We start from the raw sequence: 17291 nt of genomic DNA on the forward strand, positions 1-17291 counted from the left end.
CTTCTTCGATGCCTCTACCAAGACGTAGGACCTGAACCTTCCATTCCAATAATTTGCCTTCAGCCTCTCAGAGCCTGCCGTAGCACTGTGGGCTTTCTCACTCTGCAAACCGTTAGAGAATAAGCAATTTTGAAGTACCTAGGAAGTCCTTTCATAAGTACTCCCTGGAAATGAAAGTTGTAGGGAAAAAGTGATTGAAATCTTCTAGGATGGGAATTGTCAAATTATGTCCCATGGGCCAAATCCAGCCCACCACCTGTTTGTGTAAATAAAGTTTTATTGAAACACAGTCACGCCCATTCATTTCTGTGTAGTTTGTGGCTGCTTTTCTGCTACTATGGAATGAAAAGTTGAGTAGTTGCAACAGAGAATTGATGTCTCACGAAACCTAAATAATTTGCTCTCTGACTTGACAAAATTTTCCCAGCCCTATTCTAAGACATTTTTAAACTCCTTAGGGAGTGTGTTCAAAAATAAGATCAGGTTATCTTAAGTGTCCTAAAACCATTAGGTTAGGAGAGTAAGTTGAAGAAGGATATGTAATGAAATGGATACACTCTTATGATTCTTGTTTCTTTGGCCACACACCCATAACCTGAGTAATAATTAAGAAAGCTTTTGACATTAGCTTAAAATCATATTTCTCCAGAGTCTGGCTGTATCGGTTACCTTGACCCCATATTGTTCTTACCTTTCTTCCAAAGTGGAGTCCCAAAAATCCCTGCATAACTTTGTATGGAAGAGAACAAAGAATTTGGGGCCATAGCATCTTGGTCAATGTGCTCTTGCCATGTTGCGTAATAACATCTGTGCAATATTTGCCTTAGTTTTGACCAACTTTCTGCAGCTCCATATTCCACCACTGATCTGGTTACCAAGTGGAAGAAACCTTTATTCTAAGATTAGTAGTTTTTAACTTGCTCTTGGGTGATTTTTTTTCCATGTATAAATAGTTTTGCAGTTCCTTGAAAAAGTGGACTTGCTTTATTAGGTTTAGCTCCCTCTGCTAAAGAATTTCCACCAAGTTCTCCAGAGATTAAACTAACTTTAATACTATTAATACTATTAATAATAAATTAATAATAGTTTCAAATTCTTGGTATATATTATGAGCATAATAATATGCATTATAATAATAAGCTATGATAGTTTTTAATTATAGCTTATTACATGTTAGAAATGGTTCCAGTTCTGTATATAGACTAACTCATTTAATGCTCACAACATTTCAGTTAGTCTTGCACCAGAGCCCATGCTTTTAATCATTGTGCAAAAGACTTTATTACTGGGAGTTTGGTTCTTCAGCAGGAGTAGGACATAAGAAACTATTACTAGTTGAAGATCTTGAAGGGGATTCCCTAAAAAAATAGGATATATATACAATTGTTAGTAAGTACACAATGTTTGTTGATGCATGCATAAAACACTAGAAAATATTATCAAACACCTACTATATTACAGGCATCATTGATCATTGCTGCTTGTTGAAGGGATGCTTAATTTCTTATCAGGTCTATAGGTACACTCTCTTAAGAATCACTGTGCTCAGCTTCTCAATTGGATTAAAACAAAACAAACAAACAACATAAATAAATTTTATTAGCCTGTGAAGGTAACCTATAGAAATCCAGGCAAGAAGTACAAGAAGGAAGCAGTCAGGGACCAAGGCAGTTTCCATGGATTTCTCTCAATCGCTGTCAGTCTCTGTCTCCCTCTTGTTCCTCCTCCCGCGTCCATTTCGCATGCAAATCTACCACATGTTCCCTTGTGGGCCTCTTCCTGAGCATCTGCCTCATTTCTCTGCCTTTCTCTAGACAGCCTCCCTCTGTTTCTGCATGCACATGGAGGGCAGCACCCTTCAAATTCCCACGATACTAGCTGGAATTTCTGGGTCCAAATTGCAGATATCCAGGAGAGGAAAGCAGTGAGTCACCCTGAACCAGATGGTCCTCTTCTGGCCTAATCCTGCCTGAAAGCAGGATTGGGGTGTTCATGTGGTTTGCTAAGGGAGCAGAATCCTAAGACAGTGTCTTGAACAAGGCATGAAAATTGCTTAACAAATTTGCTGCATGCAAAACAACTTGACTTTTTTCTTCTCTCTCTCTGAATGCCTAGAAGCCATGCTGGTGTTCTCTAAAATTGTAGTTCTAGCACTTTATAATTGAAGCTTATGGAAAACTCTCTTACAAGAAATAAAGTACACATTAAATATGATAAAGGTACTTTGTGTTTCTGGACCTTTATTTTTTATATGATATGACTCCCTGGTAACTCTCTATGTTTCTGTTTGCTCGTGATGCAATGAACCGTGCAGTGGTTACAACAAATTCCAGACTTTCTGTTACTACTTGTGGTCTTGCCAGTTGCTGACTTCATCCTTCTCTCCAAATTGTCAGTAAGTTTACAATTTACAAATATTAAGCAAAGGGTGTGGAGGGGGTGGAATGGGATCCTGGTTGGCACCTCCAGGTCAGGGATAAGAACAGTTTTCCACTTCACTGGCAGAATTCCAGCCTCTGATTTCCTTTCCCCATGGCGTTCCATAGGTCATGCAGCTGCTGCTGAAGAGGGAGCTTTTTTTTTTTTTTTGGAATGTGCTTAAACAGCCAATTGAGTCACCTGATCCTTTACTGATGTAATGTCTTTTTCAAACATTCCTCTTATTTGAGTGACAGATAGTTAAGATTATTCTTTGTATCAGCAAATACATAACTGGGGGGGCAATTTATTGACATACTGCGGAGATGGAAGAAATGAAACAAATGCTATAAATGGGCTTAATTCATTTAAAAAAATTACAGGAATTAAAAGAAAAAGCTTATGCTTTGGGATATAGACCTCCACGGGCATACCACATAGACATACCACTCAGTTACACATGACTCCTCAGATACAGAGGATATGTCTTGTAATTACCTAATTCTAAAAATTCTGTTTGTCACAAAATTCTCCCCAGTTCCAATAATTCTCTCTTACGGAAATTTTAGAGATGGTAAAAGAATGAATTAGATAGAGGAGAAGACTTCAGGATATACTCTGGAATGTAATTTTTAAAATCCATTATATGAATTTATTCTGTTTCTACTTTCTTCCTTATTCTAAGTGCCTGGCATTAACACTTCGCAGAATTTGGTTAATCCAAACTGAAGCAGATGTTTTCTCTAGAAATGCAAACAGTGGCCAATTGCTTCAGCACTAACATAATGACCAAATGAAAGTTGGATTTAGAGGGAGAGTCACTAATTCATTTCTATCTACATTAGTGTTTTTCAACTCTGACTGTATAGGAGAATAACCTGGGAAGCTTTAAAAAATCCTAATGCTTAGGTCCCACCCCAGAAATTCTGATTTCATTGGGGTAGATCTCAGGCATTCGTATTCTCTTTAAAAAAAAAAAAAAAAAAAAAAAAATTCTGATTTTACTTTCTAATTTACAAAGTTGGAAAGATAGTACAGAGAGATTCCATATGGTCCTTTCCTAGTTTCCTTTATTGTTAATGTCTTAAGTTACCATGGTACATTAGTCACAACTAAGAAACCAGAACTGGTACATTAATATCAACTAAATTCCAAACTTTACTCAGCTATCACTAGTTTTTCCACTAATGTCCTTTTCCTGTTCCAGAATCCCATCCAAGATACAACATTACCTTTAGTCTTTGTCTCCGGATTCCTCAGTTCTTTGACTGTTTTTCAGACTTCCCTTGGTTTTTATGACCTTGGCAGTTTTGAGGAGTGTTGGCTAGGTGTTTTGAAGAATGTCCCTTAATTTGGATATTTCTGATGTTTTCCTCATGATTAGACTGGTGTTAGGAGTTTTGGGGGAGAGTTAAACAGAGGTGACGTATCCTTCTCATCACATCATATCATGGGTACATGCTATCAATATGACTGATCACTGAAGCTGTTAACCTTGATCATCTGGCTAAGGTAGTGTTTGCCAGGTTTCTCCACCATAAAGTTGCTTCCCATTCACCCCCTCTTTCCATACTCTTCTTTGGAAGCAAGTCATTTCAGTGGCAGAGGGGAAGTAAAAGGGGAGTTAAGATCCACCTCCTGGCTGTAATTATTTTGTAAGGATAATTTGTCTTCTCCCACATTTCTATATTTATGCAGTCATTTATTCATACAAGTATAGAGTCATGGGTATTTTGTTTCTGGTTTGATTCATAATTCAAAACTATATTATTTATTTTCTTGTTCGAATTGTTTCAGCTTTGGTTCATTGGGAGCTCTTTTAGGTTGGTGGCATTAGCATTTTTAAAAATATCACCAGGTGATTCTCAAGTGCCACCTGGATGGAGGACCCTGATTTATACCTAGTAGACCATGTTTCTCAAAGCATAGCCCCTTAGGCAAGCAGCATCAGATCACCTGGGAATTTATGAGCAATGCAGAATACCAGGGCCCCATCCAGATCTACTGACTCAGAACCTGGAGTGGGATCCAGAAGCAATTTGTGTTTTAACAAGCCCACCATTTGAATCAGATGCAACTAAAGTTTGAGAAGCAGGGAAGTAGATAATATCAGGGATACCTCCTAGTCTTTAAAAACACACTTATAAAGTCTTCATGAGCTTCACACTGTGAAATGCACATGCAGTTTAACATGAACATCACATTTTAGATCTGGGGTTACACGGCCAGCACTTAAGAAGCGGCCTAAGTTCTCCCAGCCAATATGCATGTTATTTAGAGAGCCTGCCTTGGTACAAGGCTGTTTTTAATCATGAACAATGGTGAACAGAATATGTACTTCATCAAACATTCCCCCCAAATATGCCTCTTTATTGCGATATCATAAATATTGATGTACTACTAATTATTAAAATGTGCAAAATTACTGCAAAGAAAGGGGCCTCATCTAACCTTGGGCTTTTCTTATTATTCTCAAAGCAGAACTATTAACTTTCTCTAACTTGTGCTTCAGGTGTTGAAAAGCTAATTCACAGCTCCCCAGCTGCCTACTTGTGGGGACAGCTTTCTTCTGCTATAGGCAGTAATTGCCTCTCTGCTAGCTTAAATTGCCCCAGAGAAGAAAGCATAGCTTTGCTTCTTTATCCTGTGGCTTTAAAGCAGTGCTTGCAGTCACTTTGCATAGAAGGGAACTTCACCTACAGATGCTTTTTCTCTAATCCATGTGACTCCTTCCCACTGGGACATGGGGAACAAGATTATGAAGACATGCATGAATGTACATTTTATTTACATTGGTCACACACAGACAAACGGACTTGGTCAGTTCTTCCAGACATCAAGAAATCCAGGATAGTGTTGGTTCCTCTGTGGGTTTACAATTTTTCTGTACTTATCTCTGCTTTTTGGCAGTGATATGTGCTGCTGAGCCTTCACAAAGGCATCCACATCCATAGCAGAGATTGTAAAGTTAGTGGTGCCTGATGCTTGAAGGTCTTGGTGACCATACAAAGGTGCCCCAGCTGCTGCTGCTGCAAGGCAGTGAGGCACTAATTCACTCTATTGCATTTCTTGGTCTGGATTATTTCTAAGTTTATTAACTGGTCTCTCTCCTAGTTCAAGCCATTAGGTATATCCTCATGACATCTATCTCCCACTTTGCACTCAAATGTTTTTCTAAAATGCAAATGTGATTGTGCCTTTCCCATGATTAGAAACTTTAAATGGCTCCCCAGTGTTGCCAGGATAAAAATCTAAATGTCCTAGGCTGTATGCCATATTTTGGAATCTGATCATTAGATAGTCTTCCTACCTCATCTTTTTCCACTCCACCTAGATAGCTCAGCTTTAGTCAGCTCTCCCTTGCTCATGACTCTGTGTCTTTGTAATTGCTACACATCCTGCATAGGAAGGTCTTTTTCTTCACTTTCATCCAGGCTAATACTTCCTTTTCCTTCAAGGTTTGGCTCAGGTACCACCTTCTCTGGAAAAGTTTTCAGGCCCCTGTACTCTGGAGTAGAAAAAAAGACTGTTCACACTGCTCCGTTTCTATTACCAGGTTTAATCTGAGTTGTTTTAATCTGAGTTGTTTTGATCTTCTTAAATAGGTTGATTTTAAAGTGGCAATCAGGGCCTTTTTAGGATCTGTATAGGCCCAAGGCATTCTTCCTTTGGGAGACTCCCAGGTTCTGGATGAAGTCTAATTTGCACATTCATTTCTGTAAGAATTGTTGCAGTTGTTTGGTTGGCATGCTATATTTTATCACTATTTAATTAAAACATTTATTGTTTGCAGTTTTGCAGTGTTCTTTTATTATTTTGTAGCTAGTAATATTTTTTTCCAGATCTCAAACATTTTGTAGACCCTTAAAAAAGTTTATAGATCATAGTTACTATGCTTTATGATGCCAATGGATGAAGTGGTGACGTGTATTATGTTACCTGTGTGTATTCTCCTCTCTTTCCCTCTTGCTGCACTTTGAACAGGTGGTCCATATGTCATTTGGTTGCAACTTCAGTGCCTGCCATACGAAGGAATGAAAGAATGGGAGCAGTGAAGAACACACGTGGGGCTTTACCATGAAAATGTTGTGTGACACCTTTTCCTCAGAAACTGAAGTGGGAAGGTGTGGCTATAGATGGATTTCTATTTGGAAGTTGGGGTGGAAACTTGAGATGGTTTGTGCCTGAGGTGGATACTGAAGTAGTTGGGCTATTTGATGTGAATGAGTATTGGGATAGGAACTTGAATGGAAGGAAAGTTTCAAGTAGACACTGAGAGAACTGAGCTAGGCAGCTGACAGCAGATAAATAAAAGGGTTTAAGAGAAGCAGTATATCCCAAGGCAGATTGAAAGTGGTAACTTCGTGGAACAACAGATGGGTTGAGTGACTTTCTGCGGTAATATCTGGTTGACCTGTGTGACAGATTCTGGGACAGATGCAGGGTAGGGAATTGAGATGTTTGTATAGTGGAAGGACCAAGGGCTTAGGGTGTTGAGGCGGTTGGTGAGAATGACTGAAATCATGGCCTAGGGAGTTTAGCCTGGAGAAGGAATCATGGAGGGAAGGGTAGCCAATAGGGGGCTGACAGATTGTGAGAAAAGTATGGTCATTACCCATCATTGGATTTTACTGTGGCTAAATAAAATAAACTCTCATTGTTAATAAGAACCATAAGAGGACACTGTGTTGTCCGCATTAATGCCAGAGAGCACCTTTGAGTATTATCACAATGTCTAAGGAAAAGGAAGAATAACAAATTTTATTCCATGGGTAGGAGTATATAGGGAGGTAGAATTAAAATTAGTTCTCACTAAGAAAATTGATAACATCCTTAAAATCTAATTGTTCTTTTAGCTATCTGGGTGTCATCTGGAACACAGATTTCAAATATTATCAGTTTTCTCATTTATTATGCTAAACACCATTACAGACAATGAGCTAGCTGCTAAGTTGCTTGCCCAACACCCTGTATAGCAAAAGATTAAAAGGTAATTCAATAAAAAATTTCACAAAAAACACCAAGATGAAACAGCTCACTGTTAGACCTATCCGCAGAGAACACTGGGATTAAGTGAGCCACAAATAGTACATGACAACCTCACCAAATGCTGCGCTACCAATCCTGACAGATACGGTTATATAAGAAGAAGGAGAAGCTGCTTTACTCATAATGAGAGAAAAAAAGACTGTTCACACTGCTTCCTTTCTATTACCAGGTTTAATCTGAGTTGTTTTGATCTTTTCAAATAGGGTTGATTTTTAAAGTGGCAATCAGGGCCTTTTTAGGATCTGTATAGGCCCAAGGCATTCTTCCTTTGGGAGACTCAGGTTCTGGATGAAGTCTAATTTGCACATTCATTTCTGTAAGAATTGTAGCAGTTGTTTGGTTGGCATGCTATATTTTATCACTATTTAATTAAAACATTTATTGTTTGCAGTTTTGCAGTGTTCTTTTATTGTTTTGTAGCTAGTAATATGTTTTTCCAGATCTCAAACATTTTGTAGACCCTTAAAAAAGTTTATAGATCATAGTTACTATGCTTTATGATGCCAATGGATGAAGTGGCTCTGGCTGTAGTGTGGGCAGCTGGATTCTTTGTGGAGATACTGCAACCTGAAGTAAAAGACTCTGAGGATGGGCTCATGTTCAAGCTTTGTGTCTACCTGTGTGACCTGGTTATCTTCACTCTCAGTCACATTCCCACCAATGCTGTTTTCCCTGCATTTAGTAGAAACAAAGAAATAATCAAGGAAGTAACAAAAGTTATGAAAGACTTATAATAGGTTGCTATGGGAGCACACAGGAGGGGCAAGAAGCTAAGAAAGTCTTTTGTTTCTTCTGTAAAAAATAGAGATATTACTCATGTTGCATTTTTTTTTGTACAGATTTATATGGGGCATCAGATAAGATTGTATTAGATGAGAAAACTTTCTTTCCTACTCTGTGGTACAGTGGGAATGACTGGAGATAGGCAACCTAGTTTTAAATTCCAATTTGTTTGTCTGAATGATCTGGGACGATTGCTTGGCCTACCAGGACCTCAGTGTCTATATCCCTTTAGGTGTGGGGGTTAATAATAAAACTTGCAGACTTTACACTTCGTGTGAGAGCAGCGAGAGTAAGAGTCTGTCCTGGCAGGGCGAGAGTTAACAGGGATGCAGCAGCCACAGTCCAATGTCCAGAAGATTCATTCTGGAGCAATCACATTGCATTATGCATTACAACAACCTCTGTCTGCCTTGTTCACCATATGTCATCCTTCTCATTTCCAATTTCCCTCTACCAGATTCCAACCACCATGTTTTTCATTGACTCATGATTTATAATTTCCTTTCCTGGCTCAGGATTGCATGGCCTAACAATCCATGATTTGATTTTTCTGAATTGGTCTCTAGAGTCTTTGCCTACATCTTCCTGCATTGTCCCAGGTGGCCTGGATAGAAATCCTTGATGAGGTCATAAAGATGAGAAAGTGCTTTGGGCATTGTAAAGTTCCATGTGAATGTTAGTTATTTGGATAAAAATTTACTCATATCCAAAGTGGAAAAAGAAGTAATATGCATAAAGCACACCATACAGAGATATGGTGGGAAAAGTTCTGGCTTTGGATTCTGGTCCCAACACTGCAACTGGTTAACATGACCATGCCATATAAACAGATGGTGCCTGAGCTTTCAGGTCTACAAAATGAGGGGGAAGAGCTGGGGGATATCAACTTGTTGCTGTCATAAAAGTAAAGTAACCGGTTTTTAAAATTTCTGCATGGAGGAGCGCCTCTATATTAGTGCCATTAAATTAAATTTCTGCACTGGATAATGCATAAAAATGGCTTGTGATTTTTTTAGGGGTGATTCATTTTGTTTGAACTCCAAAAGCAATTCCTCAGAAATGGAAAGAGGCTATTTAAAAATGAGCTGCAAGACTGTCATTTAAAAATCATTTTTAGAAATGAGGGAATCTTCTCTACCAGCAGCAAATGATGGAAGAGAAATTTGAGAATCTGGAACTTAGTTCTCAAAGGTATCACCTTTAACAAAGGAAGTTTTAAAATGTTCAATAGCCTTTTAAAAAGCAATTTGAAGGAAATTGAGAAACAAGAAGAAAATCTTAATTTTTTAAGTGAAAAATTATACCTTTTCTTTTTTTGAAGAGAAGTTTCTAGGTATCTCTACATCTCACTTAAGAACTTATCAGCATTCCACAGCAAAATGCAATAACTTTTCTTTAAAAAAGAAATTCTTAATATAAGTCATGGTCTCTGTTTCTTTGGACAGTGCAATAATATTTGAATCTTTAAGGTCTTTGAGATATTCTTATGACAGAATACAATGTTAAAAGGCCACCCATCCCATCCAAATTTTTCAGTTTTTCTTTTTAAGATCTATTCTTTTTTTCTTCCAAAATATTCAAAAATGTCCCTCCAGGAAATGTCTTGGGCCACTGGGGAGAACTTCAAATTCCAGGCTTCTGATTGAGGATTCCTCCCATCCCTGCCATTTGCCAGCAATGCCTCAAGCATACTTTCCAGCTTCTTTCATCTCCATGAAATGACTTGTTCTTGAAATTCTTGGAATTATCCTATAAAACCCTCATCAGTTTAATTCATCTGCATTAAAACAGGAATACCTCTGCAAGCACTGAGATTTTACATTTTGCAAATTTTTAAAAGCTAATATTTTTACCTGCAGAATAAACAAACTTCAAAGGAAAACTTATTGGGAGTTATCACGGGAAAAAGCAGGTGAGAGCAGATCTGGAAGATGTACGGGTGGTGTGGGTACCTGGCTTTCTGTCTCATCACGCAGCCCCTTGAAGGGTCTGAGGGCACCTTTACATACTAGAGTCACTGAAGTATCCAGTCTGCAGATATTGCTGTAAAACTGACTCAAACCCCTTCCTGTTTTGGGTAGAAACCTTATTCTTTGCCATCTTTCTGGAAATGATAGCTTATGGTTTTTCTAAGTCATTTTACTTTCAAAAGCCTGTTTCCTTTGGATTAACTCAGTTCATGGATCATCTTACTTTCATTCAGCAGCTGTCTCTGTTCTACCTGCTATGACCTGGGCCTGCCACTTAGACCCACATCCCTCATTTCCGCATATGCAGACCAAACACAAAACGCCTTGGCGAGAGTCGTTTTTTAACACAACGATGTGAGTAGCTTAAGGATAAATACTAGATATCTCGATTTCTAAAACTTATCTCTGTCATTTCTACTTAGACCCTGGCTTTTCTCCCGGCTGCTCTCTGCACCCCTCCCCAATTTCTCCTTCAGCTCACAACCACATTTCTTTGAAGAGCAGTTTAGCTGTCTCCTTCCTACCTGTTCTTGCAGGCCTCACCTTTCTCTCTCAAACACTAAACTAAAAAATTCCTTTCCCAAAAAAAGAATTTTGGTGTCAGCTGATAAAATAATATCCTTTTCAACTTAAGGCTTTATTTCTGTTTTAGTACAAATGAAGTTTCACAAAACAGGTTTTAAGCTTAGGTGATGTAGTAGTTTGAAGCTGTCATGTACCCTAGAAAAGGCCATGTTCTTTTAATCCATTCCTGTGGGTGCAGACCTATTGTGGGTGGGTGGGACCTTCTGGTTAGGCTATTCTGATTGAGATGCGACCCGCCTCATTCAGTGTGGGTCTTGATCCTCTTGCTAGAGTCCTTTATAAGAGGCTAAAACACATACAGAAGCTAAGAGATGAAATTAAGAGATGCTCATGGAGAATCTAAGAGAGGACCCACAGAAGCTCAGAGAGGAAGCCACTGAAGTCAGAAGCTGAATGCCATTAAACCTGGGAGCAAAGGACCAGCAGATGCCAGCCACGTGCCTTCCCATGTGACAGAGGTGTCCCAGATCCCAGCAGCGTTCTTTAGAGTCTAGGTGTCATCCTGTCAATGCCTTGAGTTGGACATTTTCATGGCCTAAGAACTGTACATTGTAAGTTAATAAATCCCCATTGTAAAAGCCAACCCATTTCTGGTATATCGCATTCTGGCAGCATTAGCAACAAAAGCAGGTGGCAAAAAGAAAGTGATAAAGCACTTAGGAGAATGGAGTGTATGAAATATAGGGAAAGATGCAAAGTGGGGAAGGGCATAAGGTGGGGGCAACTGAAAACAGCCATCCTGCTCTGAGCAAGTGGCTTAGATTTGCCTCACCTCCCTACAACAGCTCTCCATTCCCTATGTCTCCATTAACTCCAGTTCTTGATTCCAAGCTTTATTCAACCAGAATTGTGGCATTACAAATTTTATTTTGTTACTGTCTCCAGATTTCTAAATGTTCTCTTTCAGAATTACTTTTATCACCCCCTCTCTAGCAGCTAATAATATTTTCTCTTTACAGATTCTTGCATTAATGACTCAGGATCATAACCTCCTGTGAATCGTGTCTTATTAAATCTCTTTTCCAGCAGCTGATATTAGAATAAAGAGAAGTTAATAAGTTGCATAGAGTCACAAAATGAGTCAAAAGAATCAGGGGCAGAATTCAGACACTGAAGCCACAAGTCCTGCTTCTCAATAGACCTGCTGACTGCATATTAATTGTACTGTCATGCAAAAGAGCTGAATCACACTGTCCTCTTCTGTGTCATGCTCCTTACTCAGACAGGATTCATTGTTTTGCCCCCTACTCAGACAGGATTCACTGTTTTGGGTACTTTTTTCCCTATCTGTCTGTTAATCTATCTAGTTTTTAAAGAAAGTTTAAAACATTCCTAAAAGCTTCTGTCTTTAAAAGCTTTAATCTTAAAGATCAAATGCATATAATTGCACAGGAGTTGAAATAACCTCATCCAAAACAGAGAAGTGCCATTTCATTCTTGCCTGCAAGCTGCACTCATTCATTCATTTAGTTTAAGCCCAATGTTGGGTGCTTTTTACTTCAGATGACTTGGGTTAAAGAGTGTTTCCTTGAGATAAGGTTTGGAAAGAAAAGTAGGAACAGTAGTCAAGGGAATCTTCGGTACTTGGGGCTAAGTAGAGAAGAAAGAACTCCTGAATTAGGAAAAAAAAACATATTTAAGGGGGCTGAAGCCAAGGTTTGCCAAATTCAAAAGTTCACTTGAGGACATATTTGTTTCTGAGCCACTGTTTTCACTTGTTATATTCCCACAATTACATACTATATATATATATTACTACATAATAACATATTATATTTTAATATGCCTCCTAATTATTCAGGAAGCTAATGAAATGACTGGCTTTTTATAAGTGATGCTGGAGAGAGTTCAGGTAAGAGTCAAAGGATAACAGGCATACAGCTAATGAAATGATGTGCAATAGGTCATCTACTAAGAGAGGCAGTTCTGTGGTAAGATATTAGGCCAGAAATCAGAGGGCCTCATTTTTCCCATGAGGATCAATGCATAGTGGCTAAGGTCAGCCAGATACTTGCCACGAAGCTCAAAGTGCATAGTGGTTGGGAAAGAATCTTGAGCCCTCTGAAGGGCATGGCATTGCTACACTTTCAAACATTTGACTTGTGCTCATGAAGAGTATCTTGTAGTTAGGTCAGTGGCCACTTACACAGGTCCTCACCAGGTTGGGCTACCAAGTAAAATGCAGAACTTCCAGTTAAATTTGCATTTCAGATAAATAATGAACAATTCCTTAGCATTTGTATCTTCCAAACTGTTAACTCTTTATCTGAAATGCAGATTTAACTGGGCATCCTGCAAATCTATTTGCTAAACCTGGCAATCACCAGGGAACATTTATTTGATTCATAGCTGACTCTCAGCACTGCAGCTCAGAAACCTGGTACTGTTGCCACAGAGAGTAAGCCAAGTCATTTATTACTTATTAGAAATGCAGAGAGCCAAGTATCCTTACCCAGGCTATATGCACATTACCCCTGGAGGCCAGTAAAATATGAAGCCATTTTCAATACAAGATGGTCTTGTTCTCCCCCACTGTAGGGATGCCAAGCCAAGGAAATGAAGTGTTCATCTGCCTAGGATGGGCACTGCCAATGTTTGCTTCTAAACCCTCCTTTTTCTCATCCTCCATAGATGATTCGCCCACCTACCCTCTTCTTACTGATACACTATAATTTTAGAATTAAGATGTCCATGTAACTGAGTACAATCCATCTTGCCTGGCTTCGAACGATTCTGTCCCTTCAATTTGACTCTATATATCGCTGTTATGATCTGTTAAAACCTTTCACATTAATCTTATTTTGCATAAATATTATTTATTCTTTATGGTAGCAGCCTTTCTGTAGTTGCATATACTGAAAACAGATGCCAGGTATATGAATAAAAGAAACATCAAAGCAGAAGGATTTTTTTTCAGAAGTTCAAAGAAAATGCAAGGAAAAAAATAGCAAAGTTTTGAGAATTTAATACTGACTGATTAACTACAGGAAGGAAAGGAAGACAACATTAAAATAGACTATAAAAATCCAGAAAACTAATAAGCAGCTAGAAACAAACCTAGCCTCAACAAACGGTCTGCATCAGAGCCCTTAGAACCCCAATCTCGAACTTAGCAAACAGGTACAGCCATAAGCATGAAGAAAAATAATAATTTTTTGGAAGTTCTTCCAAGACAGAACTCAGGTCAAATTGGAATTGACAGTGGCCTCCTGAACCCCAAATCTTCAAGGAAGGAAGGAACAATGGGTGTATTAAGTAATCCTCTCTATAGGGGAAATATTTTTTCTGTATAATCCTGACAGGCAATTGTACTTAATAGACAAATTCAGCCAACAGGCAAAAAAACATATCGTTAGAACCAGTGAATGTGCCTCACAGGCTGCTTTCGGACATCTTTAAATGGTTCTGAAAGTTTGGCCATTCACATAGTAAGCATCAGATTTTTAAAAATTGACACTAAGCACTTTAAAACAAAGTAAGTTCTTTATCATTGAATGCTATTGGATAACTTTTGGAAATGTAGGCAAATAGTGTCATATTTAGAAAATAAAGGATGTTCTGACAAATTATAAACTTGTAAGACTATTTTTCTGCTTTAACATTTTTTGTTCCCCATTAATTCTCTGTTTATAAAGAAAAAAAATGATTCCCAATTGTTGTCAAATGATGGCACAAATTCACAAAATTCTCTATCTGAAGACATGAGAAATAGGAACTATTTAGAAAAAAATTCTAATTCACGAGAAAAAGTAATTTCAAAAAATTATTATTTTTTTTTATTCTAGAGTTCTAAAATGTATTTTCAGCAGACTGGAGAGATATATGTTGGCTATATCTAGGCCACACGTTTCACTTACAAGGCTTAGACAATTCAGAACTTCAACAAAAAGCATTTTTCAGTGTTACCACTTGTTCAGGTTTGCTAATGCTACTGTTACGCAAAATACCAGGAATGGATTGGCTTTTATGAAGGGAGTTTATATGGTTACAAAGTTACAGTCTGAAGGCCATGAATATGTCCAAATTAAGGCATCAACACAAGTATACCTGCACCGAAAGAAGGCCAGTGGGGTCTGGAAAACCTGTTAGCTGGGAACGCACATGGCTGGCATTTGCTGATCCTGGGTTGTGTTCCAGCTCCTCTCTCAGCTCCTGTGCATTCTTCAAAATGTTGCTCTTGGGATGTTTTGTCCTCTCTTAGCTTCTCTGGAGCAAACCCTGGGCTAGCAAAAGTCTAGTTTCAATGGCTGTTTCCAAAATGTCTCTCTCAGCTGCTCTCCAAAATGTCCCTCTCAGCTGCTCTGAGGTCCTTCTGTTTGTGAGCTCTTTTATACAACTCCAGTGATTAAATCAAGACCCACCCTAAATGGGCAGGGTCCATAGCTCCATGGAAATAATCCAATCAACAGTATTACCCACAGTTAGGTGGGTCACATCTCCATGGCAGCATCCAATCAAGAGGTCAAACCATAATCAAAAAGATTAATCAATCTGCCCCCAAAGAACATAGTCTTTTCTATAAAAATTTCTATAAAAATTTTTCACAATATTTATACAAATCAGCACACCACTCAACACTTACCAACAGTAGGCTTCAGAGGAAGAGTAATGATAATAATGAGGATAATAATAATAGTTGATGCTTATTGAATGCATAATATGTTCCAGGTACTGTGTTAACTGTTTTACCTATTTGAAGTTATTAATCCTTAAAAATTACATGCATCTTGTAAGGTACCTTGTACTATTCCCATCACAAGTGTGATTCCCATATCGGCAGGTTTAGCAACACCTGGGAATTTGTTAGAAATGCAGAATTGTTACATCCAACCCAGACTACTGGATCAGAATCTCTGGGGGGGGGGGGGGTAGTACAGCAATCCGTGTTTGAACCAAGACCTCCAAGAAATTCTGCTGCACACTAATTTTGAGAACCACTGATGGAGAACAAAACTTCCTAGTTCATGTCTTAGTTCTGTCCTTTTTAGCTATGTAAACTTGGGCCAAATCACTTAACAATTTTCAGATGAGTGCCCAAGTTTTTTCAATAGTCAAATTTTCATCCTCTTTGCTTCTTCATTTAATTTCTTCCTATCACATTTATGTTTTTAGTCACATATAACTTTATACTAAACATACAGATGCTAATTATGTTTCCCTATTTGCAGGAGTGTTTGCCTTACTGACATTATAATGCATCTTGAACCAGTTGTTTCCACGTGTACAAAGCCATAAAATGTCCTGAATTATAATGAAATCCTCAGTCAGCTGACAAAAATTTTCCTCTGGACAAGTGTGGGCAACCTATCAGGGCTCGGGTGACAAATTTCTATTTATTTGTTAAATTAAACATGAGGAATAGAAAGCTTATCTGGAATGGTGGAATGAGGGCCTTCAAAAATCCACTCCTCCATTACAGCAATGAGAACTCTGGCAAATATTGTCAAAATTAACATTTTTAGAACTCTGGAAATTAACCAAAAGCTTGCAACAAACCAGAGTATTTATTTAAGAAAAAAATATGTTGAATCTTAATAAGAACAGCAAGCTTTGTGGCTTTCTAACTTGTCCTATTCCCATATCTCTTCCCCAGCTCTATGGTAGACTTAAAAAACAGCAGCCTCAGAACCACAGGATCTGCGAAAACCAGCAGCTTGGCAACCACTGGAGAAGGTAAAATGGGTTTGGAACATTTGTCAAAAGCAACCAATAGTAATTGTTTAACCTTACAACAGCCTGTGGAGGTGATACTAGTTAGGAAAAAATAAGAGGCCAGCCAAAGACTTATAAGGAAAATATGAGGAACAAGATGTACCTAGGGGACTTTTTAACGTTCCTTCATATTCCTCAATATCTAGAAGGCCATGTGTTTCCAGTTGACCAACGTGGCAGAGTAAGATGCTCCAAAGTACTGTGCCCCCACAAACTCTTTGAGAAACTAGCAAAAAAAATTGGCATATCCATTTTCCTCAAAACTCTGGAAAACAGTTAAAGGGGTGCAGTAACTAGGCAAGGGCTAAATCAAGAAAATACAGCTTTAAAAGTGGTTGGAATAGAAACATCAGTTTCAAAAAGAAATCTGAACTAATTTAAATTGAGCACATACTATGGTTTGTCTGAACTGGCCATAATTGTTGGTGTTCTATACTTAATTCTCCAGATTGCTGGTTAATTGTGCTAGCTACAATAAATTGATGCCAAGGGAGCTTCCAAGGTCTTTAATTTCAGTCAGCACTTTTTTATTCCCTTAAAAACACTATGTTTCTTTGTTTCTTTCTTTTTTTCTTTTTTTTGGGTGGGGTGGGGTGGTAAATACTGCTTTAGAGAAGTACTCTCATTCATGTATGCTCCAAGTTAATTGTAGTTGAAAATGCAGTTTCAGGAAACAATCAGCAAAACTAAGACCAGATTGACCCCAGATTTTCTAGTTATTTTTCATTTTGTTATGTTTTCTAAGTTTTTCTTTTCTATACTCTTAGGACTGGA

At 38.2% G+C, this 17291-nt stretch overlaps 1 long non-coding RNA gene across 1 annotated transcript in view; it reads left to right on the forward strand.

Moving 5' to 3' along the window:
* The first annotated feature begins 2350 nt into the window (after positions 1–2350).
* The window catches only part of LOC119525739, a 102299-nt gene continuing 87358 nt past the window's right edge, over positions 2351–17291 (forward strand). The window contains exons 1-2 of the long non-coding RNA XR_005215009.1: positions 2351–2395; positions 16399–16478. This is a non-coding gene — a long non-coding RNA (uncharacterized LOC119525739). The remainder of the gene's footprint in view (positions 2396–16398; positions 16479–17291) is intronic.

Source organism: Choloepus didactylus, chromosome 1, assembly GCF_015220235.1.
Source record: "Choloepus didactylus isolate mChoDid1 chromosome 1, mChoDid1.pri, whole genome shotgun sequence".
NCBI lineage: Eukaryota > Metazoa > Chordata > Mammalia > Pilosa > Megalonychidae > Choloepus > Choloepus didactylus.